We start from the raw sequence: 20391 nt of genomic DNA, 5'->3' as shown, positions 1-20391 counted from the left end.
GGGCGCGCGGCTCATCGTCCTCTTCCTGGCTGAGCCGGGCTCCGCGGGCTGCAAGCCGCTGGCCTGCTGGTTCCCGCTGTCCAGAGTTTCCGCCCCCGCCCGGCACCCAGGACGCAATCTGGGCTGCCGGGAGCACTTGGGGACTGGGTGCGGAGGCGGGCTGGAGACACCCCACCTCTCCTGGCTGGCCAGCGTGTGCCCTCCCTGTCGTTGAAGTAAGGGTGCAAGCCCTGGCCTCACTGCGGGCTCCTGGGTCACCTTGGGTATGTTGGTTAACCTCTCTGAGTACCCACTTCCTTTACTCGGAGATAATAAACATGAAAGCATTCGAGATGTCCCTGTTCGGGGAAAATATTCCTCCGGAGCGAACTTCCTGCCTCTGACTGCGCCAAGGCAGATTTAGCTGTGGGGCAGGGTTCAGAGTGAGCTCCTGACAAATCTGGCCGCCCAAGCCAGAGGCAGCATGCCCATCTGCCCGAAGTCTTCCTAAGTGATCCTGCCCGTATTTATTGCTTCCCTGGTCCCTTGTTAGGTGTTCTCCCAGCTTGCACCATCTGTGACCTTGAGTGTGTAATTAGACCAGAGTGGACTCCAGGCTCCCACCTGTAAAAGGGGAACGTCAGCCTCCAGTTGTTTTGGGGGTTGCTAGAGCTCTGGTCTGGGTGTCACCTGGCCAGGTGCAGTCTGAGGAGTGAAACCTTATCTCCCCAAAGCCTCCAATTCCAGGGATAAAACAATCCAAGAGTGAAACAAGGCATGTGGGGAGGGCAAGGAGAGAGTACAGCCTTGTTTCCCGGAGATGGCTGACCTACCAAGTGGGCCTACCGGGTGAATAATTCACCCTGCAGGGACCACTGAGGCTGTCTGGAAGCCTAACAAAACAGAGGCTGTGTGCACTGATTAACCTCCAACAGTGCATAAACCTTCCAAGATGATCTCAAAAATTATTAATTTGCAATTGTAAGTACAACTCAAGTGAAGCAGAAATTGAAATTGACCAGCCGTTCGTGCCAGAAACCTCTGAGTTTGTCCTTTCCTCATTTTCTTTCTCAGTTGACATTTCTGTCCCTGATTCCCTTCTTTTTCCAGGCCCTGTCTAGATTCCTCCCTGCTTGAATCTCCACCCATTCCATTCCTACATTTTTTCTTTCTTCTTAACCCCTTGTTCTATGATCCTCTTCGCATGCTATGTCGCTTTCTTTACCTTCTTCATGCCCCTCTCTTAACATTTCACACTCTTGGGCATTCTCCCCTGTTATTTTTACCAGGGTGTGTATATGTCTTGAATCTGTCTTCATCTTATAGTTGCTAGTCATCGTTTAAAAGTAGAGAAGCTATAGGTTATTTCTCTAATGATACTAAGATCCAAACTTAAATATACCACTACCCACTTCCCTAACTCAAATACTTCTGATCAATGATACCATTTACTTTATCATACCACAGGCACAGGTGCTCAGAACCCACGCTGGCTTTGGTACTCCCACACCTGTTCCCCCCTCCTCATTTGCCTACAACAAATTGCCCCAACCTGCTCTGCTATTCTGATTCATCACTTCATTCTTCAATCCCACGGGGCCTTGTCATTTTTTTTTTTTCTGGAATCGTCAGAGGTCTTGTAATTGGGCTGTTGCTTTCCAGCCATCCTCCTAACTGATGTCACCATAGTCTTCCTGCACAGGGACCCGAAGTTGTCCCTCTTTTGCCCTATAACCTGAGTCCCCCTGAAGGACAGAACAACACCTCAAAAGTATCCATGTGCTAAGCCTCAGAACCTGTGAATATGTTACTTTACTTGGCAAAAGGAACTTTTTAGATGTGAACAAATCCAGACTCAACACAGACGGATTACCATGGATTATATGGATGGGTGCACCCTTATTAAGGAGGAAAAGTGGAAGAGATAGGCAGAAAAGATAGTCAAAATGATAGGCCCAAGAAGGACTTGCCCCAGGCAGGGAGAGGAAGAGGACATAAAAAGAGTTAAGGTGCATCCTGTGTGTGTACCAACTCCCTGCCATGAGGGTAATCATTACGTACTGCAAACATGGACTGGTAAAAATAAAAAAGGCTGTACAAAGAGGCCATGAGCCACAGATTGTTTCTGCAAGGTGGGGAAGGCAAGGAATCAGATTTTCCTCTAAAGTTTCCAGAGAGAAATGTAACCACCAGACACTTGGATTTCAAAGCAGTGAGATCCAGTAAGGTATCTGATCTGGAGAACTGTGAGGTAATAAATTTATGTCGCCTTAAGCTACCTTAAGTAATTTATTGCCGCAGCAATAGATAACTAACACTCTATTTTATTCATGGAGTCACACACCAGTGCCTTATCTTGTTATTCACAGCCACCAAGACAGCTCAGATCAAACACTTTTCTATGCCCGAACCTTGCATTTCAGGTGATCTGTTCCCCACACACCTCTTTTCTCCTCTGTGCCAGTGCTCACCGGGACACTTCCACCACCAGAATGTCCCCTCGAGATGAAGCCAACCCTATCATTTATCAGGGCCCTTTGACTCCTTGGTGGGGTTTCTCTCTCCCCCTTTTAGTCCGCTAGGATCCTTTGTCTCCCATCTTCCCATTGAAACAACGCCCTCCGACGAGAGGGGAAGGAATAAAAGGACTTCGCATGTACAGATTGAAAGTATTCCTGGCTCTCTGCTCCAAACACATTGTATTTCTCCTTCTACTGTAGCAGTGACGAGTATACTGTTACTTGTGAGTTCTTTGTGAGTCTGCATGGCCCGCCTGATTGTGAGATCCTCAAGCATGAAGAACTGGTCTTACACCCCTTTATTATGGCTATGCGAGGTACACAGTAAGAATTTTGTTAGTCTATTTTGCACAAATGCAAAATAGAAGAAGAAGGCAGGTACAACATCTGGTTGGATTGAACAGAAGCAGCTATTAATACATTTTTCTTGCATTTTTTTCTTTGTATTTATCTGAGTGCATCAAAAATTGAAGGGCCTCAGTTAATGCTTGTGGTTTACATGAGGCTGCTTCAGTGTAAACCTTGAAGTATAGACCTTTTTTTGTTTTGTTTTGTGTTGTTTTGTTTTATTTCGGTTTTTGCTGAATAAGAGACCCATGATGAAAGAGCTATTCTTTTTAATCCTATTTTAAAGAGCTACTGTTATGAGTGAAACATTATAAACATGTAGATTCTTTATCCCAAAATTTCTACTTCTTAGCAGGTCATATGCTATATATTCAAGACTTAACCTGAGAGTGTTAAATGAAGGGTTATTTCTAAGAGTGAGTTACTGGAAGGTGTTCAAATGTCTAACAATAGAGATTAACCATATAAATTATACCATCCCTCCTGTAGATACCGCTCTGGTACTAAACATGGTCTTGTCAACTGATATTTATTATGTAGGATGATAATTATGAATATGTTTTCATTCTTTTTATGTTTTTCTTAATTTTAAATATCATACTATATTTACATATATTTAGTTATATATAGTTTTATATATATATATTTAGCTATGTATATAGTGTTATATATATTTAATTATATATATATGTAGTTATGCATATATTTAGTTAATAAATATAAATATGTATATATATTTAGTTCATTAGTTTAAAAATTTTAAAAAACAGGTTTGCCTCCAAAATGAGAGATATAAAAATTCCCTACTTATCAAAGCTCCAAGGAACTCCAAGGACCCATTCTCAAATTATACCCTAGGAAGGGAAAGTCATAAAGGACTTGAAACGTATGAGTAAGCTGGGCTGTCTTTATTCCCTGATTCATTCACCCAAGGGACACTTATTGTACAATCCCAAGGCATTTGATAGCAAAAAACAAAGACTCTAGGTTGTTTAAGCAAATGGAAATTATTAGATTGATGTTAGGGTCTCACAGAGCCATTAAGATGCCAGAAGTCAGGCTTGGAAAAGCAGATGCCAGGACAGCTGCAGAGAGCAAGAAAGCTGGGAGTGCAACCACTGATGCACAGACAAAGCCGTGTCCACCTCTGTTCTCCAGTGGGTCACACGCTAGAGGGCACGGTCCCTGGAGGACACTCGGAAAGTCTTAGCTGTGTGGCTTCCTCTTCCCTCATTCTGAGTCAGAGGCTGAGGAGGGAGAGGACCTGGCACATGCACAATGGATCCACCTTTCCTTGGCAAATGGAAGCTGAAACCCTGAGAAAAAGAAATGCCCACTCTAAGGTGCCAAACAGGCATCCTGGCTCAACTCTCTGCCAGGTTTTTCTGGATGACTAGCTCCAGCCCAGAAATATTACTCAGGAGAGATGGAGTTCTTTGATTCTATTATTTCATTTATAAACTTGGGCATGTTAAGATCTTGTAACACTAATTGGTTCGGGTGTGCAGACGCAAATACTGCTTTTCTGTGTTGGCTGTCCACACTGCTCAGCTGGTAGAGCTATCCTGCCCTGTACTTACTACACAGCAACCTGCCAAACAGACTGGAGCATGATATCAGCACCATACTATGAGGCTGTGTTAACAATCTCAAAGCTTGCTTTCAGCTTATTTTACTTAAGATGACCGAACTACGGAAGAGAGCTCTGTGTGTGTGTGTGTGTGTGTGTGTGTGTACCCGCAAGTGCATGTGTGCACATGTGTGTGGACAAGGAAGAGGGACAGAGAAAGGGAGAAAGTAGAGAACAAAGAGAAAGGAGAAAAGAAAACAGAGATTACATTTCAAATCTAAATTACTGAAATAAATCAGTGCTTCTGTTGAATGCACAGATTCAAAACCTACATACTTTCCATCCACTTAAGAGCTGCTAAAAATGTAAACAGTTGGACAGAGTTTTAACACAGCTGCAAAGAAAAAGAAAACAAATTGTGATTAAGGTCAGGGTGGTTGATGCTATTTTAATAATCTCCACAAAATAAATAATACAGTAAAACACAATCCTGTGTAAAATGTAGTTACACGGGCCATTCACATACATCTGTTTATCTTATACATAATCATTTGATGTTAGAGAAAAAAGCTTAGAAATAATCTCCTTCAAAAAAAGTGGTGAAGGGAAAAATGTTTATAATCTTTTCTTTGGAAGTCAAAGACACTGCAGAGAGCTGTATTTGTCTTTATTTTGCTACATGTCCTGGAGTGATTATCTCCCACTTCCCAAATCCAAATTCACGGGATGAGCCAGTCCTACTGCTCACACTTGTCACCTCGGCCTCCAGGGAGCTCACGTTATGGACCCTGCTCCTCTCCTCTCCCAGCTCTCAGAGCTCTGGTCTCCTGTTGTGCCCAGACCATGCTGCACTTTGGGTTTTAAGTCACACACAGCTCCTTTTAGCCTCCTCATTTTTTCATTTGCTCCTTCTTAGATCCAAAATACTTTATTTCTGGTTCAGTTTAAATATCTCTTATCACAGAGAGGTCTCTTCCTGATCCCCTTATTCCTATTCTATTATTTCTGTCCTTGTACTCTGTTTACATCCCTTGTGACTCTTATCTCTCTGTGTAATTGATTGATGTACCCTTTACCTCTGACTCTCTGCCTCCCTGGATGAAGCACGCGCTGCTAAAGGGAAGAGATGATGTACTCCAAGAGTTGCCACCAGAGAGGACTCAGTAAGAACTGAATGGGTAGAAAGATGGCCACATGCACACCTGGGTTCGCCTCCACAGAATCTGTCCTGGCCAGAATGTCAGAAGTAATGCAAAGACCTTCAGAGGCCAAAGAAAACCAAAAGACGATTGCTCATTTCTGTGAGAGGATGTGGCTTGCAGGAAAATAGATTTCCTACACAGGAGGGACTGTAAAATAGAGCAGGTGGTTCAGACACAGCAACACCACATGTCTGTGAGTGAGGGGTGGATGAGGAGCTGGAGAAGGAGGAGAGAAGAGGCTGCAGGCTGCCTCCAACTGGGAGACAGCTGCCCAGAAGCCAGTCTATTCCAGAAGGAATGAACAGAACTGAGCAAGAGAACATGAGACCACATCAATTCAAGACAGCGTGGTCTTACTAACTTACTGTCTGGCAAAGCCTTGTTAACCTGCTGTTTGAGCACTGACAAGCCAACTGCCTGAAGCAGCAGAGAATTGGATGGGTAAAGGGTGGCAAGCAGTTATCACAACCCAGATAACAGATTGCTGGCCTCTTTGTACACTTGCTGTTCTTTGTCCTCTAGTCTTCCTGGTAGTGTTTGGCTTAATCTATTTATGCTTTAAAAGGCTGTTAACTGATCAATGTTTTATTATCAATAAAAAGCAAATAAATGAATAGTCTATGAGGAAGGGAACCTCAAAAACTCTTCCAAATCTACTCTTCTGGGTAAGAGCTGCGAAGTCACAAGACCATATCACGAGTCAGACCTGCTGGGCAAAATCCTAACACAATTCTCAGGATTAGAAATAAGTTTTGGGATTTATTTTTAAACACACACGTAGTAAATGTGCATTTAAACATATATGTAATAAAATGCATTGGTTTTGGTGTACAGTTCTGTGAGTTTAGACAAACTGAGAACTCTATAACTACCACCACATTCAGGACACAGCAAAACTGAACTTGATCATGAACAAGTATGTTTGGTGGTACAGTTGAAGTATTTAGTGAAGTATGAGTTTTTAGTATTTTTTAGTACCGTACATGTTTGCTGTGCATAATGTTTACATTTCTTGTGTGCAGTTGGTCCATAATAATCTTCACTCCTTTTTTCATCCCCTTCTTCTGCACCTCTTGATCCCCTTTCCAAAGAGAAAAACCTACCTCTCTACTTCCTTTTATCTAGATATTTTTGGCTAGCTCTGGCCAATACGGACAAGTCCCTCTTTCATTCTATCCATTGCCCCTTTCCCTATGGTAGTTGTTTCTGTTCAAAACCTGAGAGCTTTTGTCCCTCTGAAATGGAAATGAAGTCCTAGAGGAAAAGGCTCCAGTGAGCAGAAAGAAGAGTCAACACCCAGGGAATGGCCTCTGGCCCCAGAAGATTCTTTGGACCGACTTGAGCTATAGAGAAGGGAAGCAAACACAACAGGAGTGTTCAAAACGTACCCTGGGAACAAGCCAAAGCTGAGTGACCATGGCTCAAGGGATGAAGTAGGACTCAGACTTGGGGAGGCTCTGTCTTTGGGCCAGGAGAGTACATTGGTGGGTCACGGCCAGCAGCCTTTTTGGCCCAGACCCTGGTGTTCTTGCAGTGGAGAGCAGAAGCAAGGATCCATCACCAGGTAATATTGTGGATGGTGAAGATAGTTAGGGAAGAGTATGGTGGACATGTTCCAGGTTGTGGGAGTATGTGGGTCCCTGAGGGATGTCCTACAATTAATTATAGGAATGTAATAGGATGGCTAGTAGAAGATGCAAATTTTCATTTCATGGTTAAAGAAAAGCAACCTAAATAGGTAGGGATTGGCCATTCTACAAATATTTTACTAGTTTTCTACAGGATGAGCCCTGTGCTCAATTCTGGGGCATGTGAGACATCAGAAGATGGATTCCCTCTTTTCAAAACATGAGAACAAACTAGAATAGATAGGGTTGGATGCAATTTCAACACACTGTGAAGTTTAATAAGATAAGCTTAAGTGGAAATTATTGTTATTTTATTATTACCTAACAAACATTTATTGAGCATATACTATCATAGCAATTTTGTGAAGGAGATATTACTATGATTTTATAAAGCTAAGAAGGGTAAACATAGAATGTTTAAGGAACTTGACCCTGAGATAATGTGGCTAAAATGGAGTAGAGCCAAGATTAAAATTCCAGCTTTCTCATGAGCATCCGTGAAATAAAAGATTTAACAATAATAATGCAAAACAATATTAATAATTGATTACATTAAGTATATTGGGTACTTTACTGACTCAAACTATTAGGAGAGCTTTCATGAATCAGGTGACAATACAATCAGGCTGAACTTCTGATGCATGACAAGGTAGAACACAGGCTAGGATACTATAGAGAAGCCAAATTCAGATTGGTTTAAGGCTGTCTCAACATTTGGAGCCGTCTAGCACTGCAGGTACCAAAGCACAGGCTGGGCGCCATCTGCCAGAAGGCTGAACAAGAACCTGTGTTTCAAGTGCGAGGTTCAACATCACCTCTGATCTTACCCATCTCCTTGACTCTCTGATGCTAAAATTTGAAAAACTCAGTTTCATTTGCCAGCTCCTCCAACTAACATTTAAATGTCAAGGCCCTCCCTCTTTTACTCTGTTCAGTCCCCCATCGTATTTCATTCAGGATGCTTGCTTTAGTCATCATTCGCATGCTAACAAGGCCCTTATTCTGCAATGTAGCTCAGAATTCTTTTCTGAGCCCCCAAATCTACCTCTTAGATGTAAGATATCCACCATGCTAATCTAAGCGCATCATCATCTAACCATGAAGGGGAAGTTTTTATAGGAAAAAAAAGAATTGAACCTCTTTAACAAAGGCCTTTGTAGTGCTAAAGTAGTTAGTGGTATTTAGGAATAAAGAAGTCCTCTGAACTTGAGTGGCAACAAGCTTGTGTCTTTGATCACATGCAAGGAAAGTCTAACCATCTGGGCCTTAGGGAACCATATTTATAATGTCATAAAGATTTAAGTATCATTTTCTGACTTTAAGCTTTCAGAATGAATTTACGGATATTTGAAAAGACTTACCTATTGTAATAGAACAGAATGCCTAATTCTCAGTCTCAGCCTTAATCATGGTACAACTGGCAAAGTAATCGGGAAGCAGAGGTGGGAAGGTATGATGAATGGGTGAAGGAAACGGAACATCATCATACAAATTAGAAACCAAGAGATGTCCGTCTCTGTTAGTAATGGGATATGCTATGAAACTGAGGTTTAACTGTGTTACTCAAAGTTGCAGAAGTGACGAGAGAAGGCAGTAATATGATATTGGGAGATTACTTAGCAAAAAGTAAAGAAATAACTATGTCAGCATATTACAAAGAAGGAAGGAGGGAAAGGTCCTCATAAGCTGTAGTGAACACTGGTTTCTCTGTACAATCACACCCGTTTTCATGTGCAGTAATAATATTTCCCATGCCCAGCCAAGCTGTATTCTGGGGAAGCCAAGGCCCTTGCTAGTTGTAGGGATGACCTTGGTTCCCTAAGTCAGCTTATCCTGCCTATGTGGCCCTAATGATTGAGACAAGCATACACAAACAGTCCAGCTCTGGTCAATAACGCACAAACACCTGCTCACTATTCTGGGAAGAAAATATTGTTGCTCTTTTGTGAGATTTCTTAGAATGTCTTCCTCCACCTCTGGACAGTGAGGTACAAGAATATCATTTCATGAAATATAACAGCTATCACTTCTATCCTAGAGAGAACCAGTCTGGGAATAAAAGTAACGTACAAAGGGTGTGAGCCATAGAATCTCTGAAAATGGAACCAAGGTCCTGATAGTATTGTCATGAGAGAGTTAAAAGTGTACCTGAAGTTATAGGCAACCTTTGAACAGTTACGGAAAGCAGTATATTTTCTGTCTGCCCAACGCTACACTGTACACCTTTTCCCATGAGTAGTAAAATCCTAATTTTATCCTGTGGTAAATGACTGTATCCCAAGCTTCCCAGCACATGGCTGAGCTCTGACTAGTGCGATTTAAGCAAAGGTACTGTGTGGAACTTCGGGGAAGACTCCTTTAAGTTTCTTGATGTGGCTACAGAGTGCCACATTTATTTTGCTTTCTGACTCTTTCCTGGGGTGTGAAATGGCAAGCACTGTCACCAAGCATTTGAAACCTTAAAAAGTGAAGTCATGAGGGAAAAGGAAAACCCCAGCATGTGAGTTTTGGATTGAACTTCCACACCGCAAAAATTAACTGCATATTTCAGGTTTCTCTTACCTGAGGAGATATACAATAAAGTGTTTAAAGTACCATGAATCTGTAGTTTCCATCAAATCCTGTAAACCAACATAGCTTATTTTTCTGGCAAGCAAACAGTTCCTTCTTGTAGAGGTAACTAACTTTTTCTTTGGGGGTTTTTTTTGGTTGGTTTTTTTTGATTGTTTGTTTTTTGTTTTTGTTTTGTTGTTGTTGTTTTGGTTTTGGTTTTTTTTTTTTTTTTTTTTTTGTTTTTTTTGTTTTTGTTTTGTTGTTGTTGTTTCGGTTTTGGTTTTTTTTTTTTTTTTTGTTTTTTTTGTTTTTGTTTTGTTGTTGTTGTTTTGGTTTTGGTTTTTTTTTTTTTTTTTGGTACCAGGGATTGAACTCAGGTCCTTGCGCTTGTGAGGTGGGCTGCAGAACCACTGAGCTAAATCCCTGCCCAAGGTAACTAATTTTTGGATAGTGAATAGATAAACAGATTTTTTATCATTCCTATAATTACTGCATTGTTATTTTTTAAAACTTTGCTGTAAGTAACATATGGATGAAATGCACTCAGGCACAGATAATCGCTAAGAAGACAAATACAACAAAACACATGATTTGTTGTGCCACAAATGATTCGGGCTACCACAAATGGCAGAGAAATATTATATGGGAATCCTACACAGTTCTCTAAGGGCAATTCTCTAAGAGCATGTGCACATGAACACACACACACACACACACACACAAATATATATCTATTTAAATGATATGGGACAAAGTTCACAATATAGTAAAAGAAAAAAGTGGAATACCTAACAGCACATTTAATAGCATTCTCAATTGTAAAAAAAAAAAATGCCTGTGGTACTGACTTAAAAATCTATGAAGGATTTCACAAAATACTTGCAATGGTTGTCTTTGGGTGGCACCAGTACAGTGCATAATTACTTTAAAATTTTATACTTTGAGTATTCTCCAGAGAGTATAGCTTATGCCCTAATCAGAAAAAAGTACATTTTTAAATGCTTATAAACAGTTAATTGAAAAACAGGGCTGGATGTTGATAACATAGCTAGTTGGGGACAGCAGTGGACACTGGCTGTGTTGAGGGAAGAATGGAACTGTGACGGTGCTGTTTCAGAGCAGCCTGGCTTCACAGGCAAACGGGGCTGCTCTCATGGTCCTTCCAAGGAAGAAGAGCGCAGGGGCAGCTTTCAAGAAAATCTGCCAGAGCATAGTGCTCCTCAGGCTGGACAGACACATCCATGGGAACATAGCATCTCACCTCCACGCCCTGCAACTGGGCCACGGGGGTCCTGGTTTCACTCTGTTTTCTTCCATTCTCCAGCCTCGGATGAGCCCAGTATGGTGAAGTGGGAAGATGGAGGGCGTGGGATAGAGGCGCGTATGATATAAGTGTCACATACTCGGGGCAAATGCCCTTCTGCACACTCATGTGATAACAAAGCCTAGCTTTGTGTGAGTTTTACTACCTTCAGTATCTTTCTGATCTAGGTGGCTGCCTGGGTCATAAAGTACCTTGAGGAGAGAAAATGGAATAGGTACAAAGTTGATAGTGATAGTCTTTCATGTTGGCAGTGGTAAATATAATAAATCCCAGATTAGGAATATAAAGTAAAAAAGATGCCTTTGAAGTGAGTTAGCCAATCAGCTTTTAAAAACAGAGGGAAAAAGTCATGATCTTAGGAGAGAAAAACAAAGTAAAAACAGAGTAAATATTTATAAGACAAACTGGACATTTAATGGCTCTTCTGTGAGCTTGAGTTTATAATTTTAAAAATGAGATAGTTGGACAAGAACAACATTTTTTAAAACTTTGGACATAAATGCAGTGAAATTACCCAAAAGACCAGGATCCCAGGATAAGATTCATAACAGTTCAATAAGAGATTAGGTCTCTTGTGTGTATTTGTTCCATGCAGTTTGAAACAGATGTTTTAAAAGACCCCCCAAAATTAACCATTCCAGCCTCCAGCTTTTCCACTCAGGTATGTATAGTATCTATTTCATGCCTTCTCCAAAGTTGAAACTATTTCTATTCTGGCAATTGGATGTAAATCAATAAACAAGCTCTGCAACGATTTTCCAACCTTCCTTTTCCTCCTAGCCTGTTCCTCCTCCTTTCTATGATGATTCTGATGATGATAGTAATAATAGCAGTGAGATAAAATGTAAATTATATAACCCTTTAAAAGCAATACACATGATGTTTATGTGATTTAAAAAAAGCAAACCTTGTGAACTTTCTGGATGGCTTAAGGACAGGGCTGATCTTAATTCATCTCTGATTCCTCAGTACCTGGGACAGCGCCTGGCTAGTATTTGGTTCACAGAGTAAGTGAACTAACACATGATTTCTCCAAGCACACCAAGGATGGCTACTCCTTACTCTACTATCTCAAGGATTTCTTCCTTGAAGGTCTTATATACCATAGACTCACAATCAATGTTACTTACTGAAGGTACTGGAAGGGTGAGAAATAACGTATTTTTAATTCACTTGCATGAATTCAATGATACATGTTTTTCAAATCATGTGTAGAAAAAAATATATTAGGAGAAATTTTTTCCTTCATGCCATACCATGACTATGTATCCTAGAGTTAGGTACAGGAGGAATGAATTTAATTTCCCTCATTTATCTCTATACCAAGTACGATTTAATGTCTCTGGTAATGTACCTTTCATAAAACATCCCTGCCAAATACAAACAAGTATATCACTGATGCTCAGCTTATGGAGCAACAATCATTCTAAGCTGGAAATCAGCTATGGTTGATTTATTCTGAAATGGCAAGATGTTTTCCAATGTCACCCTCCATAAGGATATTTATTGACACTATAATTTTTGTTTATATGTATTCTTACACTTCAATCATGCAGTAAATATCTGCAGAGTGGGGGGAAGAGTGATTTTGTGCATCTCTGTGTGTGTGTGTGTGTGTGTGTGTGTGTGCATGTGTCTTGACATGATGAATGTAGCTTTAGGCAGAATGGAAATTCATTTTCCATCATAGAACTCCACATTTTGCCACTTTCCTCTGCCTTTGTAGTTAAGAAAATGAATTTTGCTGTAATTTTGCACACCTTTATTCCAGGGAAATGACTTTTTCTTTAAGTTATGCATAATTTCATTTCAAAGGGATTTCAACTGGGGACAGAGATATTTAAAACATAAGTCCATGGCTCTGTGGCTACTAGAAAAAGGTAAGTTGTCTGAGAGAGAATCAGAAAGACATGCCTATGGCATTTTTATGTTGGAAAATGTGCGTTGTAACATCACAAGAACTGAGGCTATAGAAAACATCTAAGTTACAAGGTATACAACACAGAGCACATACTTCTCCTCTACAGTCCTCATCTCTTACAGGAGAAGAACTACAGTGTCTATCATAAGATTGGAGTAAAGATTAAACAGAAAACACATGTAAAACACTGAAGATGATATTATTAGTATTGCTCTTTTTCTCGTATTAAATCTTTGAAGTAGAGTTACAAACACAGCGCATCACAATCTGAACTAGGGTATTTCTTTTGCCCACAAACCATATGACTATTGGCCACCATCTTAAATAACACAGTAGCAGAATAACCAGCTTCATTTTAAACATTTAATTTGCTTTAACAGAAAAACTTCCAAAAAGCAATGCCTCAAAACTAAGTGAAAAGTGAGCATTTTAGGCCTTGGGTAAAAGATGTGGGCTAGACATGGAGATGAGGGAGCTATTTGCGTTGTTCATGCCCCCGGGAGCTATCATTTGGTTAACACACTACGTCCATTAACAAGTTACATGAAAACGTATGATCCTGAATGGATGGTTCTTACCACCATTTTATTTCTCCATACACCTATGAAAGAAATAAAAAGAATACATTATTTTGTGTTCCTAACTAAAGCCCAGTTGACTAATAGCAACTACAGTCTTAGAGTTAAAAGTTAGTGGACTAGCAGAACTGTAACAATCACTACAGTGTTAAGGAATCAGATTTGTACTAGTGATTGAGCCTGAAAGATACTGACAGTGAACTGTGAAAGTGTCGGGGGGACATGAAATAGCTTATCTGCTTTTCCAAGAATCCAGAAGGATTCTTGCAGTCTCTGGAGGAAAGGGAAAGGGGGAAAGGGAGGAACTAGCAGGAAGAATTGCAGGACAAAAAGTGATATGATATTAAAAATCATGCTGGTGACTTTCTGGTCAATGTGCCCTCGCTGTGCTGTCTAATAAACCTCACAGTCTATAGAAAAGAGATGAGTTAAATTAAATTCTTTTTGGCCTCCCCACAGCACTGGAAGCTGCTCCTTCTTGTCCCATCCCTTTATGACACCTAAACATTGGAAATTAGTCAAAAGACTGCACCTTGGAACCAGTCTGGTTTGTTCTTTCCTAAGTAAAAGAGAAAGACTAAAAGGTTAGACATTTAAGTTTGCCACTATCAAAACTGAGCTTGGATACTGACTCTTCCATTTGCTCTGGAGCCTAACCTCTGTGAACCACTTACCTGCAAAGTGAAACATAAGAGTAATCTAATTAGGACAGTGCTACAGACTTAAGTGAGATGCACATAAACTGCGAGGCTTAATACCAGGCACCTCATTATTCTGATCACTTGCTCTAAACTCTCTCCCAGCAGAATTAGCTTTGCAAAAACTTGGCAGATTAAAACCAAGAATAAATACTTGGATGACTACACATATATTTGTTCCATATTGCACGTTTAATTATTTTGGGTAGTTGAGGAAAGAATCAATAAAATAAGAATGCCAAAAAGAGTAACTTTTAAAAACATTATTACCATATTTCATAAACATAAAAATAGATGGAAAAACATTCTTCCATCTTCATGAGGAGGATGTTTAAGGTGGCATTTTGATAGCGCCGTGACACAATAGTGTCTTCTGGAGATAGGAATTCAATACATGGAAATTAGGTTCTCAGCCTCATTCATGACTTTAGCTGTAACACTGTTAGCATATACCTTATTTACCAGGCAATTCTTGGCACCGAAAAGCTATTCTGGTCTCCATTCTCTGGATTCTGGCTCTCTAGTCTATGAAGTGAAACCATTGTTCTAACATACCCATACCTTTTGCTTTACATTCTAGAATTCTGTCTGTAGCATATTGGGTCCCAGTGAGTCTATCAATGGTTTGTAAAATAATTAGCATTTGACAGCCCACCCCAGCCTCCCTAGAATTCTTGGGATGGTAAGTGTTGGGAAACCATGGAGAAAAATGAGGGTCAGAGTGACAAAAAGGACGTGAAGAGTTGGACAGAGACACAGGGCAGAAACGGAAGGAAACACCCGCAGATTAAAAGGCAGGCATAGAAAAGCAGGAAAAGAGTCAATTCCTGAGAATTACATTTCCTCTTTTGTAAATTGCTGAGACTCACTTAGAAAGGACTTGGGTCATTGTGAAGTGGCTGCAGATGACTGGGGTGTCTTCTTCTGATAAAAATGCCATTCCTAGGCCAGCCAGGTAGAGTGTGACAGCATCCTCACTCGTGGTGGTTGCAAGTGCCAACCAGCTACACGGTCAGGCACATTTGCTGGCACACTGGCACACCTCTCCCTGACACACTCATCACATCCATGTGAATCACAGAGGTGACAGAGGCCTCTTACTTGTGAAGGCCCAAATTAATAAAGGTGTACGAGTTGCTTTTTCTTCTGTAGATCAGTCTTCTTTGGTTAGCCTCCTGTCCATCCTCATGCTTACAGATGTAAGCAATGTACAGTGTTTTCAGTTTTCTGAGGGTTAATTCTTTTTTCCCCTTTTGTGTTTTAACTCTTCTTCATGCTTTTCAGTTGAACCAGAAAGATAATTGGCCACACATTTTTTCCCACTCTTTGCTCCTCTCTTTCATCTGGCTAATTGCAAGACAATTTTCAAACATGATTTAAGCAATATCTCTCCAAGCAGCTTTCTTTCTCTCTCACCCTAGAACACCTTATACAAAGCCCATCACATCATGTATTGCTGGGTACTGAAGAGATGCGTTGTCCCAGCCACTTCTCTTCCATGGTAAACCCTGTGTCTTGATCACTTCCTCCTGCACAGTCCTGAGCAGAGCCTCTGACATGGAGCTGGTCCCCAGTAAGCATTTGTTGGGTCAAATCCCCTGCTGGATAGCACATTTTAAAGCAGTTCTTGAAGAGTCCCTTGTGGTCCATTTTCCTTCACTGAAGCCCAGAGGGGTGGGGAAAACAAGGAACATCCTTCTGTAGGTTCCCATGGGAACCAAAATGATCATGGCAACAATTAGAGGAGAAATGAATACACTAAAAATATCATTTTACAAAGTTAAAAAATGTCATAATTTCAAGTATTTACATTATACCTGCTGGTCTTTCTTTTCTTTAGGAGAATGTCTAAAATACCTTATAAAAATATGCTTCTTTGTTAATTTCAAGACTTACTCCTAGATCCTAGTATTTCAATAAGACCACTCTAGAGTCTGGATCGATCTCTGATCCTCTCTGCTTTTTATAAGATTTATTTTTTTGATTAATTTTTACTGAGTGACAAAACTCAATGTGCCATGTACCATACCGGGCTCTGGGGATACAAGCATGACTGAGATCCAGGACAGTCTTTTCTCCAAAGAATATACAGTCCAGAGGGACAGAAAAAGTTAAAAACAAGCAAAAATTACAGTTTCTAAAAGTGCACATGACCTGCAGGACTGGACAAGATGCAAAGATGGAGACATACAGAGAGAGAGGAAGCTGGGAAGTTTCTCAGGAAGAGGCCTTTATGGTTATGATAACAACCAAGGGAATAGAAAGGATCGGTCTGTGAGGAGCTAGGGCAGGACTGTTCCAGGCAAAGAAAGTGCCAGCACAATGAGCCAGAGGCAGAAAGGGTTGGGGGTTGATGAATGCAGGTTTGTGGCATTTCTACAGAGCGCAGCAGAAGATTGACTACTTTTCATGGAGAGGGATTTAGATTTGGCTCAGAGTGCAATGGGAAATCGCAGAAGCAATAGAGGCAGAGGTGTGCCTAATCCAGTTCGTATCCCAAAGAATCACTGTGCTTGCTGCAAGAGAACAGTTTTGAAAGGGTGCCTGAAAACTTGTGAAAGTCAAGCAGGAGATGTTCAAGAAGTTGAGCAGGAGATGATGGTGACTTAGACAAGGGTGGTGGCAGCAGGGACGGGAAGATATGAATGCGTTTAAGACATGCTACCTTGAAAGCAAATATTCCAGGACTTCTTGTATCTCCTCTCTGCTTAAAACTTTTAGATATTTTCACTTATCACTCAGATTTCAGCCCGCAACCCTGTAGCACCTGCAGCTCCCTCTCTACTGCCTCCTCTTCTGCCCTTCCCCATCCTCTGTTCCAAGCCCGCCGACCACTTCCTGTTCCTTGAACACACACGCTGCAACCTCAGCTTTTCTGTCCTCTCTCCATGAAATGATTTTCCCCAGGATTTCGGAAATCTTCACATTTGCCCTAAGTTCTACATTTCTTCAAGTGTGGCTCAACAATCATGTTCTCTAAACCTGCATACGCTCAGCCCCAGAAACCCCTACAACCTTTCTTGCCTGAGCAATTTTCTTGACACGTACCCTGTTCCAACATGATGTGTCAACTTTTTATTTCACTCTGTTTCTGTCTTCCTAAATTGGAGCCTCTTCTGTGAGAACCTCAGAACACGGAACAAAGTCTGGGACACGGTGGCAGCATGACAAATTTTCTTTTGTGTTGAGGGGAGGGGGGATTGGGAAAACAAAACAACTGGGTGATTTTTTTCAGTGAGATAGGACAATCTGGACGAAAATTAGTTCTATCATAAAAACAAGTTCAATCCACTTCTCTACAATAAAGCCATTGTTCTGGAATGAAATGGGTTGAATTTGCTTTTCAAGAAGGTGAGAAATACTGATTTTGAGGAAACTGAGAGAGACCTCAGCAGAAGAGCTGAAGAGATGGTTGGCTGCTCAGTGCTTTCTCTCTTCTCCTTCCCACATTCCCACCTACTCACTTTCTGCAGGCTTTCCACTGTTTCTTCATTGTGAAGTGACGTCCTCCTTGTTCCTCGGTAGGTCCCACATCGTGCCCCTTTCCACCGGTGCCTATGGTTACCTCTTTCACTCACATGTAACTGTCACTGTAATCTGGTTTCTGAGTCCCCTGCAAAAAACAAATGTGATGGTTTTATAATTTCCCTCAACCCACCTCTCTAAGCTATCCGTACACCTACAACTGCATCTCCTGGGCTGACAAATCCGCAGGAAACACATTCTTCTCCCCACCTGCCAGTTCAAGTCTTTCCCTCCTTAGCAGTCCAACTTCACTGGCCTCCGTTATCTTTTACAATGAAACGTGAGATTTCAACCGCAGTGACGTGGGATAGCTTGTGCCTGTCCTTTGGACCAAGAAGGCTGCTAGAAAGCCTTGGGTGAATAAAATGAATGCGAGCATTTCAATGCAGAGCTATGAACTAATAAAAATGCATCTTTAATTGCTCCCTTCACACATTCATCCATATGCTAACAATGCTGCTCTGTGCTGGTCCATTAGAAGAGAAGGTTTTTAATTTTCTGTTTTAATAAGAGATACTGTTGTTGAGATGATTAAATGGAGTAACAGTCATCGAGCAATTAGGGCAGTATCTAGCACCTAACAGGTGTTTTGTAAAACTGTAACTGTCCTAAACTAGAAAGTCTTCCCTCACTGACTGTTATCTGATTGGGGCTCACTCACTGAGAAGCACCCCCAAATGAGCCTCAAAATCAGCGTTAAGATTACTCCTCTGATAGCATTTTATTGCCATTTCACACCTTGGAGTCTGTTAATCTTCAGCTGTTTTCAGTTAAAGATTCTTTAAAGGCATTGAACTTGTCTTTCTTAGAATCTTTGGAAGGTTGAGTTTCATAAAATTAATGTAAGAATCACAGATTTGAGTGTTCCATGTGGCCTCCCAACTGCAGGTGTGCAGTGATAAAGATGTGAAAAGACCCTAGAGATAATCTACCTAATTTTTTCTTTTTCTTATCAAAAGTTAAGATCTGGAGGAGACAAAGCAATTTGCCGAGGTTATACAGAGGTTTTTTTGGTGGAGCCCAGATAACACTAGGGTTTCCAACTCCTCGGTGCAATGCTCTTAGGATTTCCTTCCTTTCCTGGCCAGAGGCTCCTCACACAAAGTTGGGGCGAACTCTTACCACAGAGATCTCGTTTCCTGTATGTACAGAAATGGTAGATCCTCAGGCCATGGAGAAACCAAGGCACAGGCACTCAGCCTCTCACACTAACTTCTCAGGGCGTGGAAAGAAAGCCAGAAAGCAGTGCAAACTTCTTTCTTGGTTATTGGCTGCGTGGATCAGTCCAGATTTGACCTAAGCCAAATACCAGGACAAAAGATGGCCTGTAGACAGGGAACGGTCATGGTAAGCATAGTCCCCCCTTTGTGCTTCTTTCAGACATGGACCTGTAATTTTCAATAAATATTTGTCAAATAGATGAATAAATTAGGCTTCCTCTGGCATTACCCTTAAATAATATGTTAACATATACAGAGATTCTAAACCTGTGTCAAAGCATCAGACACACTTAACCTACTCTGAAAAAAAATGTCAGAGCTAGACAAAATTAAGAGCTAAAAAAAACTTCTCCAAAAAACTATGCTTCAAATAAACATGCCTAATGAATTGATTTTGCATGTTATTCGTCTTATCTAATGTAATATCCTAATTCTATGTCTGTCTTAATTTTTAACAATTTTTAGGCAAAATGTACATAGTCCTTTCAATTATGGAGGGAAGACAAACACAAATAAATGAGTATTTCCAACTGCACTGGGTAGCAAGCCCCAGGTAAGTTGTGAACAACCGTGGCATAATTAGAAAAGGTCTGGCTTTCAAAGTATGGGAGGTGATAGTCTCTTGTAACTCATGCACTTTTCTATGCTGGCATTCTGATTTGGGTCCTAGCTACTCCTTTTTAAAGATTCTATCAATAAATTCTACTGCCTACACTGTCAGCCTAGTATTTTAAATGCCATTTTCTTAGCTGCCTGCTTCAAGAGCAAAGCCAGGTGAAAGAAAACTTAATTGATGGAAGTCCCGTATGATCAGTCACTTGGAATGAGCTGAGGATACTGTGAAGTTTCAGTGGCCCTGGTTTCTGCTTTCCCATGATTTATGCTGTAGACAAGGTGGATGGTAATCACATGATTGCACAAAGGCATAAGTGCCAAAGAGTACAGGGAACTATGGAGGAACCTAATTTAATTCTAGTTGCCTTCAATTTTTATTTTTATTTTTTTCTCTCATTGAGTTTATTGGTACATTCTACGTATACAGTTACATTCATCATTGGGATCTTGTACCTTAACATCACAGTTTGTAATAGCTAAAACTTGGAAACAGCCTCTTTGCCCATCATTTGGAGACTGGATAAAGAAGATGTGGGTTTTATTTTTGTATTAGTACATGGTTGCAGTACATAATGACAAGTTTAAGGGACTTTTCTGAGACTGAAATGACCATTGAGATCTAAAGAGTATGTAATAATTAATGAAGCAGATAGCAATGTTGATGTAATATAGAAACTGCAAAAATACAACTATCAAATCAGGTCGTCCCTG

General features: G+C 40.8%; 1 protein-coding gene across 1 annotated transcript in view; it reads right to left on the bottom strand.

Moving 5' to 3' along the window:
* The window catches only part of Htr4 (5-hydroxytryptamine receptor 4), a 134413-nt gene extending 134032 nt beyond the window's left edge, over window positions 1-381 (bottom strand). The window contains 1 exon segment of the mRNA XM_033766745.1: window positions 1-381. The gene's annotated coding sequence lies outside the window, so the exon portion shown is untranslated.
* Between the last annotated feature and the right edge of the window lie 20010 nt (window positions 382-20391).

This window comes from Fukomys damarensis, unplaced genomic scaffold, assembly GCF_012274545.1.
Source record: "Fukomys damarensis isolate Sample0158 unplaced genomic scaffold, DMR_v1.0_HiC HiC_scaffold_3, whole genome shotgun sequence".
NCBI classification, from domain to species: Eukaryota; Metazoa; Chordata; class Mammalia; order Rodentia; family Bathyergidae; genus Fukomys; species Fukomys damarensis.
Note: the sequence above shows the minus strand (reverse complement) of the source record. Positions and strands in the feature narration are given on the sequence as shown.